This window comes from Lissotriton helveticus, chromosome 9 (assembly GCF_964261635.1).
Source record: "Lissotriton helveticus chromosome 9, aLisHel1.1, whole genome shotgun sequence".
Taxonomy (NCBI): Eukaryota; Metazoa; Chordata; class Amphibia; order Caudata; family Salamandridae; genus Lissotriton; species Lissotriton helveticus.
The window spans coordinates 1,189,886,757-1,189,899,147 of NC_136070.1; positions in this window are offsets into that span (position 1 = coordinate 1,189,886,757).

Genomic DNA, 12,391 nt, shown 5'->3' on the forward strand with positions numbered 1-12,391 from the left:
TGTCCCTAGTTGGTGCTTTGCACTTTTTGGCACTACTTTCACTCTTAAATCCAAAATCTTTTGTACTCGTAAATGGATTTTGTTTTATTTGGTCATGGTGTATTCATTAAAACGTACTTTACATTTCTAAATCTATTGCAGACTCCTTTTGTGATGTGTTTGCACTGTTTATATTTGAAATGTTGCACAAGAACTTTGCAAATTGCCTCTGATTGCAGTCTGACAGTTCTGTGCCAAGCTACAAAGGGGGCGAGCAGAGGTTAATTTGTGGTTGCTTGTGACACCCTGACAAGGATTCTGGTTGCTGCTTGATAAGGGTATACACTGTGTCAACCAACAGCCCAATTTCTTACTGCAGGGATGTTACAAAAAGCAAAGAGTGAGATAAGGACACAGGATGTTTATGGTGGGTGAAGAAAGAGGCATGACGTGGAATAAAAACTAGGCCACCTCAGTAATTGCAGTTAGAATTTGGCAGTGCAAGTGCTAGGCGTGTAAGAAAAACTTTGAGCTTTGGAACTTTAGTTTGTTATGCAAATTAAACACTGACTGGTGAATGTTGTCTGAATGGTGATGGTTTTAGCCTGTCGGTTTTTAATAGAATGATAGGGAGTAGGTTAGGCAGCAAGGTTTATTAATCCTTTCTTTAAAGTTGAGTGGTCCAGTGTTGTGTGCATTCACTGGTAGAGTCTTTCATAGGTCTGCAGCCTGTATAGGACAAAGATAGACAGTAAGAAACATAGAGATGGATGGATGGATGGATGGATAGATTACAGGCATAAAGTACATATTTGAATGACTAGTGCTCTTTGTATGAAAAAATACTTAAAAAGTCATTGATATAAACTCAGCCAATGGTAACTAAGATGAGCTTCACCTCAGTCCATCATTTTCTGTCCACCATAGCACCTCATATTAAACCCAACCATATTCAAGTCAGCCTTGGTCCTGCCCCAATACAAACAGTCGAGCCCGAACTGCTAAGCCAGGTCTCTCTGACCCAGAACACAGGCAACCCAAGAATTATTTTGGCTTAATTCATTCCTGTGGCACAGTGAGCACTGGATCCAAGTCTGGGCATACGCGCTGCACCAAAGCTGTCACAATGAAAAATAAAAAAAAGTGATGGATGTATTGCTTGAATTAATCTCAGCCACAGGTAAATACTGGGGGCCACATCTCAGTCCATGGTTTTTGACCCACCATGTCACATCCGATTAGACCCCAGCATAAGCAAATCAGTCTTGATCCTGCTCTGGTAGGGACTGTTCAACTTGAACTGCCACACCAGGGGGCATATTATCAAGGGGGTTTATCTCCGCTTTTTTGGCTTTAAAAGCCAAGAAAGCAGAGATAAAATTATCTCCCTATTACCAAGCTGTCGCTAACACCAGTTAGTGACAGCTAATAGGAGATAGCGACCATCTTGGGCCCCGCTTTGCATGTCAGTGATATTTATCACTAATGACATGCAAAGTGGGCGTGCCAAGATGTTAGCGACTGGAAACAGTCGCTAACATCGCTATCTCCTATTACCAACTTTTGGAGATATTCACGCTAAGCGCGAATATCTCCAAAAGCTAACACCTGCCCTGAGCAGTTCTTCACCATGTTATCCAATGGGAGGTGGATAACATGGCTAAGAGCATTTGCTCGATAATGCATGAATATCGCTGACTTTTCAGCGATATTCATGCATTGCGGCCGTTTTTTATCGCATTTGCGATAAACCTTGCTAATAGCAAGGTTTATCTGCGATAAAAATCGCCGATGTGCGGCGATAATTTTTGTCTCTAAACAAGTTAGAAACAAAAATTATCGCTAGTTGTTGGTAATATGCCCCCAGGTTTTCTATTAACCCGAATACAAGCAATCCAAAACCTTTGGTTACAGGTGCAGCAACACTTTTTGACAGAAACCATAGAACATATCAAAGTAGCATACACAAAGAAACATAATAACACAACCCAGTACGACACAGCAAAACAGTCACAAGTGAATGCAACACAATATCTGCAAGTGCTTCACAAGAAATACAAAAATAAAACACGAGAAAATCACATTGCAATAATGTGGCACAAATAAACAGCAGCACAAAAACATAACAAATCCCCATCACAACAACATGCCACACACTTACATGCTCAACCGTTTCAGCCACACATTACCCCCTCAGAATCCTGTTTTCATAATATGGTGGTAAAGGATGTTCAGAGCAAGCACAGCCTTAACTCACCACCAAGGACATAAAGTAGCACCAATCAAAAATGTTCTGTGATACAGAAGTGGCACACTTTGGTACATGCCTGCTGAAACTGGAGACTTCTGTGAAAGTAGCAATTTTCTCCAAAGATGTAATTTTTTTCTCAGTCAAACCCAAGAGATCACCTCTTCCGGTCTATTCGACAAACATAGACTCAATGATTCAATCGGTATAGCCAGCAGGAGATAAAAGACATAACTGTGACATATGTTCACAGCCCACATGGGTATACTGGAGTGATTGAAATGAGCCGTTGTCAGCGGGAAGATGAGCAAAGAAAATGGGGGTCAACATTACGAGCTGAGACATAAGGAGCAAATTAAGCGATTCTCTTTGGAGACAGAGCTGTTGGGTCATCGTTTACAATAGAAATGCTTTCGAGTAGCAAACATCTGCTTTGCCATCCAATTCCCACAATCGCAGTACGTATGTTCTCCTGGCTGGATAACACCCCAAGGGATGATTCTCCGCTCATCTACAGCAAGATAATAAGCACAACAGATGTGGTCAGGTTATGTTATATTGAGATGAAACTTATATGCTGTTGACAGTCTTACAGGAGAATAATGGCTAACCCCGTGATTAGCATAATGACTGCAAAAAGGCCTCAACATTTATAGATTTTGCAATCTATTATTTCTAATATGGATTTTATTATTGCACATTGTTACATGACATTAGATGCAGAGTATCTGAAGCAAAACATCTTGTTCACAAACATAGAGTATAAAACAACACTACAAGTTGCTAATAACGATAAAAGATAAACAGACGGACAACTGCATTCTGACCTATATTTACTAAGATTTTTTGTCAGGGTTGTGTTACTTTTGTGGCGCAGTCTTAATGCAGAATCCATTTTGGCATTTACTAGGCCACTCAAAGTTGATTTGTGTTTCTTTGCATGGTATAGTTAATAGAAAGTAATGCAACGCGGCACAAAACTCTGCCTTGCATCACTTTGCACTGGGTAGGCGTTACATCGGAGGATCATGGGCTTTACTGTGCATCCATCCATGTATTTAGATGGAAACCCAGATTTAAAACACTTTTAACACCTTGGCCGCGGCGGTAATTCCGCCGTGGCACTGGGGGGGAGGGGGGAACGCGCGGCGCTGCCATTCTGGTGACGGAACCACTCCGTCACCAGCCACGGGCGCGCTGTGCTTGTGACGAAGTGGTTCGGTCACGACCCCCCCCGCCTAATAGAACGCTCAGCACAGGTGCGGAATTCATGAAGCACAGGCGCGGCGGCCGGGCCGTGACGGAACCACTCTGTCATTAGCCCAGCCCACCCGTGGCTGGTGACGGAGTGGTTCCGTCACCAGCATCCAAAGGGTTAAACCAGGGTTTGTGGCAAAATTATGTGCCATACCTGAAAAAGGGATAACAAGTCGAAATACCTTCATTTCTCCTCCTTAATTCCTCTTTCCATGTGAACGAGTATATAAGGAGTGTGTTTGTGCAGGAAGTCACTCCTTCTTGCACAAAACAATGCAGGCACCCATGCACCATGGTGCAAAGGTGCCTGTGTTGGTACTAGAAGGCCTCGAGTGAGTCAGCTCAGGTACAGAGTTGAAGAGCGCCATATCTTAGTAGATATGGCGCTATTTAGCTCAATTGTTTTTGCGCTCGCAGCGCAGCACAGCAACTTTGCCTGCTGCTCTGCGCTGCTTGAATGTCATAGATTACTCAATAAGTCTTACAACTTTTACTGCTTACAGTGTATTAAAAGAATTCATAAGGCTAAGAAAAGCTGTTTTTGGAGGAATGGTAGAAGGGCAAAGAAACAAACAAACCAGTCAGATTCAGTTAAAAAAGTAATAATCCAGGGAATTATTCCAAACTTTCTTAAATTTGTCATGGAGTTTTTTTTTATCCCTAGTACAAACTTTCCAGAAGCTGGTTGTCCTAAATCCTCGTAAAGAAGTCGGACTTCAATTTATTTTTCTAATTATATTGCTCTGTTTCCCCTCAAATCATTAAGACTTTTACTATTCATATTTTGTTTCTCATTTGTTACAAGGAATGTTGTTAAAGAGAATTAGAGTTTCTTAAATTAAAACAACATATCCTTTGTGAGATTGTACAATGTTTCCAGATATGTATGCGCGCTATTAGTACCGTTCCTTTTTCGTCATATGAACAGATGTACACATTGAGAACATGTTGAATGCCTCTTCATCATGTGGGCATGTGGAGAACGAAAGTAGACGCTTTGAAAATTTGGTGAAAGGTTACTTCATTTTGTAGGTCAGGCTTGTTCCACATGTCGCTTCAACACTTTCATTTTTCATAATACTTTTCTGCTTGTACCTTAGTTCAAGCAGGTCTTCAAGTGTCTTGAAATTATGTCACATGTTCTAAGATGTCCTAATTTGGAATCTTTGACTGCACAGAAACCCGTCACACAGACTTTTATGTCAAACTCTTTGATTCATAGACAATACCTATCATTCGTTGCTTGAGTTACAAACCTGGGGGCATATTTACAAGTGGATAGAGCCACAAGAAAGAACTTTTAGTGTCTTTCTGTTGGCGATATGACCTATTCTGTACTTACAAAAGGGTGTTAAGCCACCTTTTGTGGCTTAACATGGCCCATTAAATAAGGCACCTTTACACTGTGTTAACGCGGGATTTCTGGGTTATAGTTATTATTCCAGATCCCAATTCAGGTCGACTAGATCGTTGGTACCTGTCATTGAGTAAAAGGCAATCCACTACTAGGTTAATCAAATAAGGACTTACACCACTCTAAAGAACCACTTACTACAGATAAGTTTTAAAAGTTTATTATAAAGTCAAAGCTATCTGAAGATACAAACATCTCAGAATGAGTTTCAAAAGATATACAGGTATCAAAATAAACATAAATTCTCTAAATGCTCGTAGTCGGCAGAATAGAATTACCAAGACAAGCTCAAATGTCATCAAAGTTGCAAGAATAGCTACGAGTTGCTACCTGAGAGTCATTTACAGAAAGGAAAAGTCAGATTAGACTGTCCCTACACTGGACTAAGTGACATCCCTACTTAACAAGATCTTTACCTAAAAAGGTGTCAGCCGTGGTGACTTCCAAAGAAGATCACACACTTCTCTTAGTCTTCGTTGCAAATCGATCTCTTGCTGTTAACCTATCTGCCTACCCATCCGCTCTCTTAGGCTCCTCAAACCATCTGCTCTAACTCCACCCCGGGGCGCTGTCCCTAATACAAAATCACATTTCCAATAGAAACGCCCTTAGAGACGCCCCTCACGTGGTGTTGGTTCTGGCGGCAATTTCCATGCTGGTACTCCTCTGGGTCCATCGTTAGCGTTGACCTTGCTTCCCAGGCTCTTCTCGGCTGGACGGTACCCCCCAGGAAATTCCTGAAGCCTCCTACAGGTCTGTGCCAGGCTTCTCTGAACAAAGCCCATTCATCACTTTCTTGATTAAACCCCCTCGCACCTGCAAACAGACACTTTTTTCCTGTGGGCCCCAAATTCCGGCCTCCACCATATCTCTTAAGTCGTAAACCATGTAACAGGCTCTGTGTCTTGTGTTTTACTTGACCTTTCTCTAACGAACCCATGCAGATCAAACGAAATGACTTTATCTATTCAGGCCTACTAGAATTACATGAAACAGGCCTCTGCATTCTGCAAACATTTCACTTTCTTTACTTTAAACAGTATTCTAACTATAACACATTGATTAAATGAAACACTGCTATAAACATATATTCCAGTTCTAAAATCAATAATACTTTTAACTATAATAACATTAAGATCCATATTATGTGGAAATGCATCAGCTTCTTGTATTCTCTGTGAACTGGCATGTGGCCTACACATTTCTACGTTTAGCAGAATTACATTTTCCCTTACAACAGCCACATAACCTGGGATTTCAACATCATTTTAACATCACTACACAATTCTATATTAGCTTTTCACACTAGTATATGTATTCTTATCCTAATAAAACACTCTTATATATTGTCACTCTACATATTTCACACTCTTATATGATTTCTACTGGGCTGATGCAACGTGCTTATAAATATGGTGCACTTCTACATTTTTTCTTAAATTGCGCTCTCTCAGTCCCCCCTTTGATGACTTTTAGTAGTCATCACAATCACAACACCATCCCTAAGATGTGAATTTTCAAACGGAAGTCGTTGCAACATTCCCTCGTTTCATCACTTCTAGGGCCCTCAGACTCCTGTACTGATTCTCCTGCATCGCAGCTAATCTCCTTCCTTGCTCTCGCATGGATCTCTGCAACCTGTTTGATCTATACCATTTGTACGGCCGCACCAATCCCCACAAAGTGATTACACAAATCACTATTATGATGATAGGCTTCAGTATGTACCAAATGATTCCCTTTCCTAGGTTGGCAAACCAACCTCCAACTTTACCCATTCCTTGACCTACTTTCTCCCACACATTTACCTTTGTCAAATCCTCAATCTCATGGTGTATTTCAGTAATATTCCGTATATATTTTTCTAGAGGTTTTGAATTGTCTGGAATGTAAGTGCAACATTCCTGGACCTTCAAAGCCTTACAGACTCCTCCCTCTTTGGCTAACAGAACATCTAGAGCAAGTCGGTTCTGAAGAACCATTGCCCTTATCGATTGCATCTCTCCCTCCACCAACATTAATGATCTAGCAGTACTGGCGGACAACCTATCTACGACTGTTGCCAATCTTCTAATCTTGATGTCATTCAGTATGATTCCCAAAAGAGGAAATGCAGCACCAAATACATCTCCAACTACCTCCTCAGTGCTGACATCTCTTCTTCCTCTAGCTTGAGTTCCTCCCTCTATGATCTCTAAATCCTTAGCATGGTATATTTTGGGGAAGACAATCGCTAAATAGCATGATCCATACCAATTATCTGGAAGTTTCACATATGCGTTCCTCCCACAAACAAAGTATACATTTGGGATCACCTGCATCTCCTTCAAAAAATCCTTGGAGTAGTATTCTAACTGGAAAGCATGTTCACAACTTCCTTCTCCCACAAACACATTTTCGTAATAGGTTTGACCCCTATGTATACACAATTTCCCCTTCTTCTCTCGATCTAAAGCTATTGGACCATTACTACCCTTTCTTTGGTGTGACCTTTCTTCCTCGGTCCAATCTGTTTTCCATTGACCTGAAGATTTTAAAATCTTCTGCCTCCTATATCGAGCATCCACCTGTCCTACAAACTTTTTCTCAATTTCTGACACTGTACAAGTCAAATTGTTTCTTCGAGCATGTGAAGTATCTAAAGTTTTCCATGGAAGGAAACATTTCTGTAACCTGTCTTCCCTCTTGTAATAATCCCATTTATTGAGGTGCTTGTAATTTGGCACCTCTGGCAACACGGAATCAAAGTTCGAGAAGTAGTACTCGAACCCATCACGTTCATAAAATATGCTCAGCAATAAACTACATGTGATTCCATAAGTTAATGGAAGATGGTGGTACCTAATGCCCTCGTCTACAGATTCTGGCAATTTCATGCAAACGTAGCAATCCTTAGCCTCCATAGCATCCACATATTCATAAAGCAATTTAGCATATGCATTTGATTTAAAATTTCCCTGTGATTCATCTACATGTAGCCTACGAATCTCAGCTGCTAGCAAAGCTTTCTCTTTCTCTGTTTTGTCCCCCTGTTTATCAGCAGTTGTAGTTTTCTGTATTGATACACTTTTTGCTTCCTTTGCTGCTTTCACATCATTTTCATGTCCCACTACATATGATATAGTAACCACTAACACTATAAGAGAAATCACTACCACTAAAAGTGTGCCTACTATGCATTTTGCCCTGCGGTTCGGGTTGCCAGCCTCCATGATCTCAAACAGTGTAGTTCTGCTTTTCTTTCACAGCACAAAGTCTCTTTTCTTTGCACAATGTCTCTGCTTGAATCACACCTGGAAGTTGATAATCCTTTCCGCAAGTCAGTCTCTGAATTCTGTAGCGATAGACAACCCTAGCCCTTCTCCATCCGCTAAAATGGAAGCCCCTAATTTCTTCTTCTTCCACTTGGCGCTAGGTTATCTCTCAATCTGTTTATTTACAAAGTCTTTCAAAGTTTTTAGCAATCCGGAATTATACGTGTTCCAACAACTCTCATCACACATTCTAAGATTTCCAAACGAAGAAGGAGTTCCTCAAGTATTGGACACCTTGAACAACAAGCTGGAAATTCCACTTTGTTTAGAACCAAATCTCTTATTCCGCTCAGGTAAGGAGGATAGACGAGATTGAGTGTTAGCAACCCTTCAACCTCCACTCCTGGTATCAGCAACTTTATTTCCACTATTATGATGGGGTCAGTACTGGTCAGGGTCACTTCCCTCACCCTCCCCGTTCTGCGTGCTTCGGACATCTGCAGCGAGGTAGGTCCACTCAGGAGTAGCGTATCTTCTGCAAGGCACTCGCACCCTCCTTGATCTTCTCGGACCTTCCTGTTCTTGTCCTTGTGCACTTTCGTCTGGATCTGAGTCTTCGGATATAGGAGCAAGGGTTCTCTCTGGAGTAGGCTTTAAGTTCGGCCTCTGTTTTCTTTCGGGCCAACTAACTTCTCCACGCCTTGTTCTCCTATTTCTCGTCCTCACACTCTGTTCTTGATCACTCTGGTACTGATCTGTGTCTGAGCCGTATTCACAACAGCTTTCTCCTTCAGTGGCAACTTCAGTTTCACTGCCGTCCTGCCTTTCTTCTTCTGGATCTGTAACACTCCCAACTTCTTCTGACACCCCCACAGCTTGACTGATCCCCTCTAGTGGTTCACTGTCCACCGCTGGATTTTCATCTGCGAGAGGAGCTGTTTCTTCCAGGGGTGCTGGAACTCTTCGAGTATGGGAAGCGTGGATCCAATTAGGCAGTCCTCCGCACTTCACGGCAGTGTTCGTCGTTAAGATGATCTGGTACGGCCCTTTCCAGCGCACGTCTAGGCAGTTCTTCCGGACGTGTTTCTTAATTAGCACCCAGTCCCCTGGACACAAGTCGTGACATAGATCTCTGGAAGATGGGACTTCAGCAGCCTGCACCTGAAGGGACACAGAATGAAGGGCGTCAGACAGTCCCTTGCAGTAATCCAAGATCAAGTCATCTGTGATATTCAACAAAGCAGTGGTTGGGACTGTTGGAAGTCTCATTGCCCTCCCCATTAGCACCTCGTGTGGAGAGAGACCTGTCCTCCTGTCGGGTGTGCTACGCATACTCATAAGCACCAAGGGCAAAGCATCAGGCCAACTTAAGGAAGTCGATGAACATACTTTGGCAATTCTGCATTTCAACGTCCCATTTATCTGCTCCACGATACCTGAAGCCTCTGGTCGATAGCTACAGTGCAACTTCTGATCAATGTTCAATGCAGAGCAGAGCATCTTCACAACTTCACTGTTAAAATGAGTTCCTCGATCTGATTCCAGGGAGTTTGGCACCCCGTAGCGCGGGATCAACTCTCTAAGTAATAACTTTGCTACTGTGAGTGTATCGCACCTACGTGTAGGGTATGCTTCGACCCATCTGGAAAATATGCATACAACCACCAAAACATACCTGAGGCGGTTGACTTTTGGCATCTCGATAAAATCTAATTGCATTCTGTTGAAAGGCCCCCAGACCTCCCAATGTGACTCATTGTAACTGGTGTTCTTTTCCCTACGTTCAGTTGCTGACATGTAACGCATCTCCTGCAGACTGCTTCTGCTGCAATCCTAAACTTTGGACAATACCAAGTTTGCCTAAACACCCTCAGCATGGCATCCCTTCCTAAGTGTACTGGACCATGTATCTGTCTTGCCATTGGACTCACTAATTCCTCAGGTAACACTGCCCTTCCAGCTGCTGAAACCCAAAAGTCCATTTCACTTTTCACACATCCTGCTGTTTCCCATGCCTTTTTCTCAAAATCAGGTGCATTGTCTTGCATTACCTTCAAATCCTCCCAAGTATCCACTGTTTCTAACATCATGTTTAATTCGGTCTTTTCCTGAATCCCACCTACTTCCACTTCCGTGAAAGAATATCCGTGCTCCGCGCAGTAACGGGCAACCTCGTCTGCATATCTATTTCCTTGTGACACAAAATCTGTATTCTTGGTGTGGGCTATGCATTTAACAATTGCTATTGCATCCGGACCTTGTAATGCTTCTAACAGCAATTGCACAAATTCCCCATTTCTGATGGGCGAACCAGAGGAGGTCATGTAACCCCTCTGAGACCACAATTGCCCGAAATCATGAACTACACCGAAACCATATTGGCTATCGGTATAAATGGTGACTCTAATTGTTCTACCTGCTATGCGGGCACGGGTCAATGCAATGATTTCTGCTACCTGTGCGGAGTGTACTCCTTCCAGGCAAGCGGCTTCCACAACTCCAGTAATGGTGCAAACAGCATAAGCTGCTCTCAACCGACCAGTATCGTCCCTTAAACATGAGCCATCAACAAAGAAAATTTCATCGGGGTCAATCAACGGCTCATCCACAATATCTGGTCTGGGCTTCGTGCATAGTTCAGTCACATCAAGGCAATCGTGATCTTCACAGTCTTTGCCTTCTATATCATTAGGAAGTGGCATCAGTGTAGCAGGATTCAAAACAGAGCACCTCTTAAGGGTCACGTTTTCCGCAGCAAGAATAACTTGCTCGTAACGCGTGAGCCTACTGTTGGTCATGTGCTGTGTCTTGGTCCTGGTCATTAACAATTCCACAGAATGTGGTACATACACCACTAACTGGTGTCCCATCACTATATTCTCACAACATTCAATGCTGACACCTGTTGCAGCAACGGATTTGAGACATCCGGGCAACGCTGCGGCTACCGGATCTAAAGTAGCCGAAAAATATGCAACTGGTCTACGGGCATTCCCATGGGTCTGTACTAACACTGACAAAGCACAACCCTCTCTTTCGCAGCAGTAGAGTGAAAATGATTTCTCATAGTCTGGCATCCCCAAAGCTGGAGCACGACACAGGTCCTCTCTCAGCTGTAGGAACGACATCAAACACTCTCTGTCCCATGGTACCGGATCACTCACCTCCTTGTGCGTCAGTTTCTGTAAGGGTTTTGCTTTCAGTGAAAAGTTAGCTATCCACTGTCGGCAATAACCAACCATTCCTAGGAACATCCTGACTTCTCTCTGTGTCGTAGGCGCGTTCATCTTCATTATCGCCTCTATCCTATCTGGTGACACCTTGCGCTTTCCTTTCTCTATCCGATGACCCAAGTACTGTACTTCGGTCAGACAGTACTGTAATTTGCTTGGAGATACCTTGTGTCCATTTTCAGCTAAATGGTTCAGCAAGGCAATGGTGTCTGTCTTACAAGCTTCTTCTGTTCCTGACGCAACAAGTAGGTCGTCTATATACTGGACCAGAACCGAGTTCTGTGGCAGTACTAGACTTTCAAGATTCTTCTTCAACAGCTGGTTGAAGATTGATGGGCTATCTGTGAACCCTTGTGGGATTCTACACCATGTTAAGACGCGATTTTCCATTTTAAAAGCGAAAAGATACTGGCTCTCTTTATCTAATGGAATGGAAAAGAAGGCCTGACAAAGATCTATCACTGTAAACCACTCAGCTTGGAATGGTATCTGAAATAATATCACTGATGGATTCGGTACCACTGGACAACATGAAACAACTATGCTGTTAATTTTCCGAAGATCCTGTACTATTCTAAATTTCCCACTAGGCTTCTGCAAACCCATAATCGGGGAGTTACATGGACTACCCACGATTTCCTTCAGTATTCCCTGCTGGATCATAGAGTCAATCACAGGTTTTATTCCTGCTATCGTTTCCTGGGACAATTTGTATTGAGGCGTTCTTGGATAATCGACATTTGGTTTCACCATGATCTTTACTGGTTCTACCCCTTTGATCAATCCTATCTCTTCTCCTGTAAAATCCCATACCTCTGATGCTACTGCATCACGTAAGTCCCAAGGAAGGTCCCCCACAGTAAGAGTAGGATACAGTTCTATGCATGTTCTCGAATTAGCAACTTTAAAGGTAGCATCATCGTCAGTGGTCTGTACCTCCACTCCCTGAGCTGTACAATATATTGTGCAGTTTAGTTTGCACAATAAATCCCTTCCTAGCAGACAC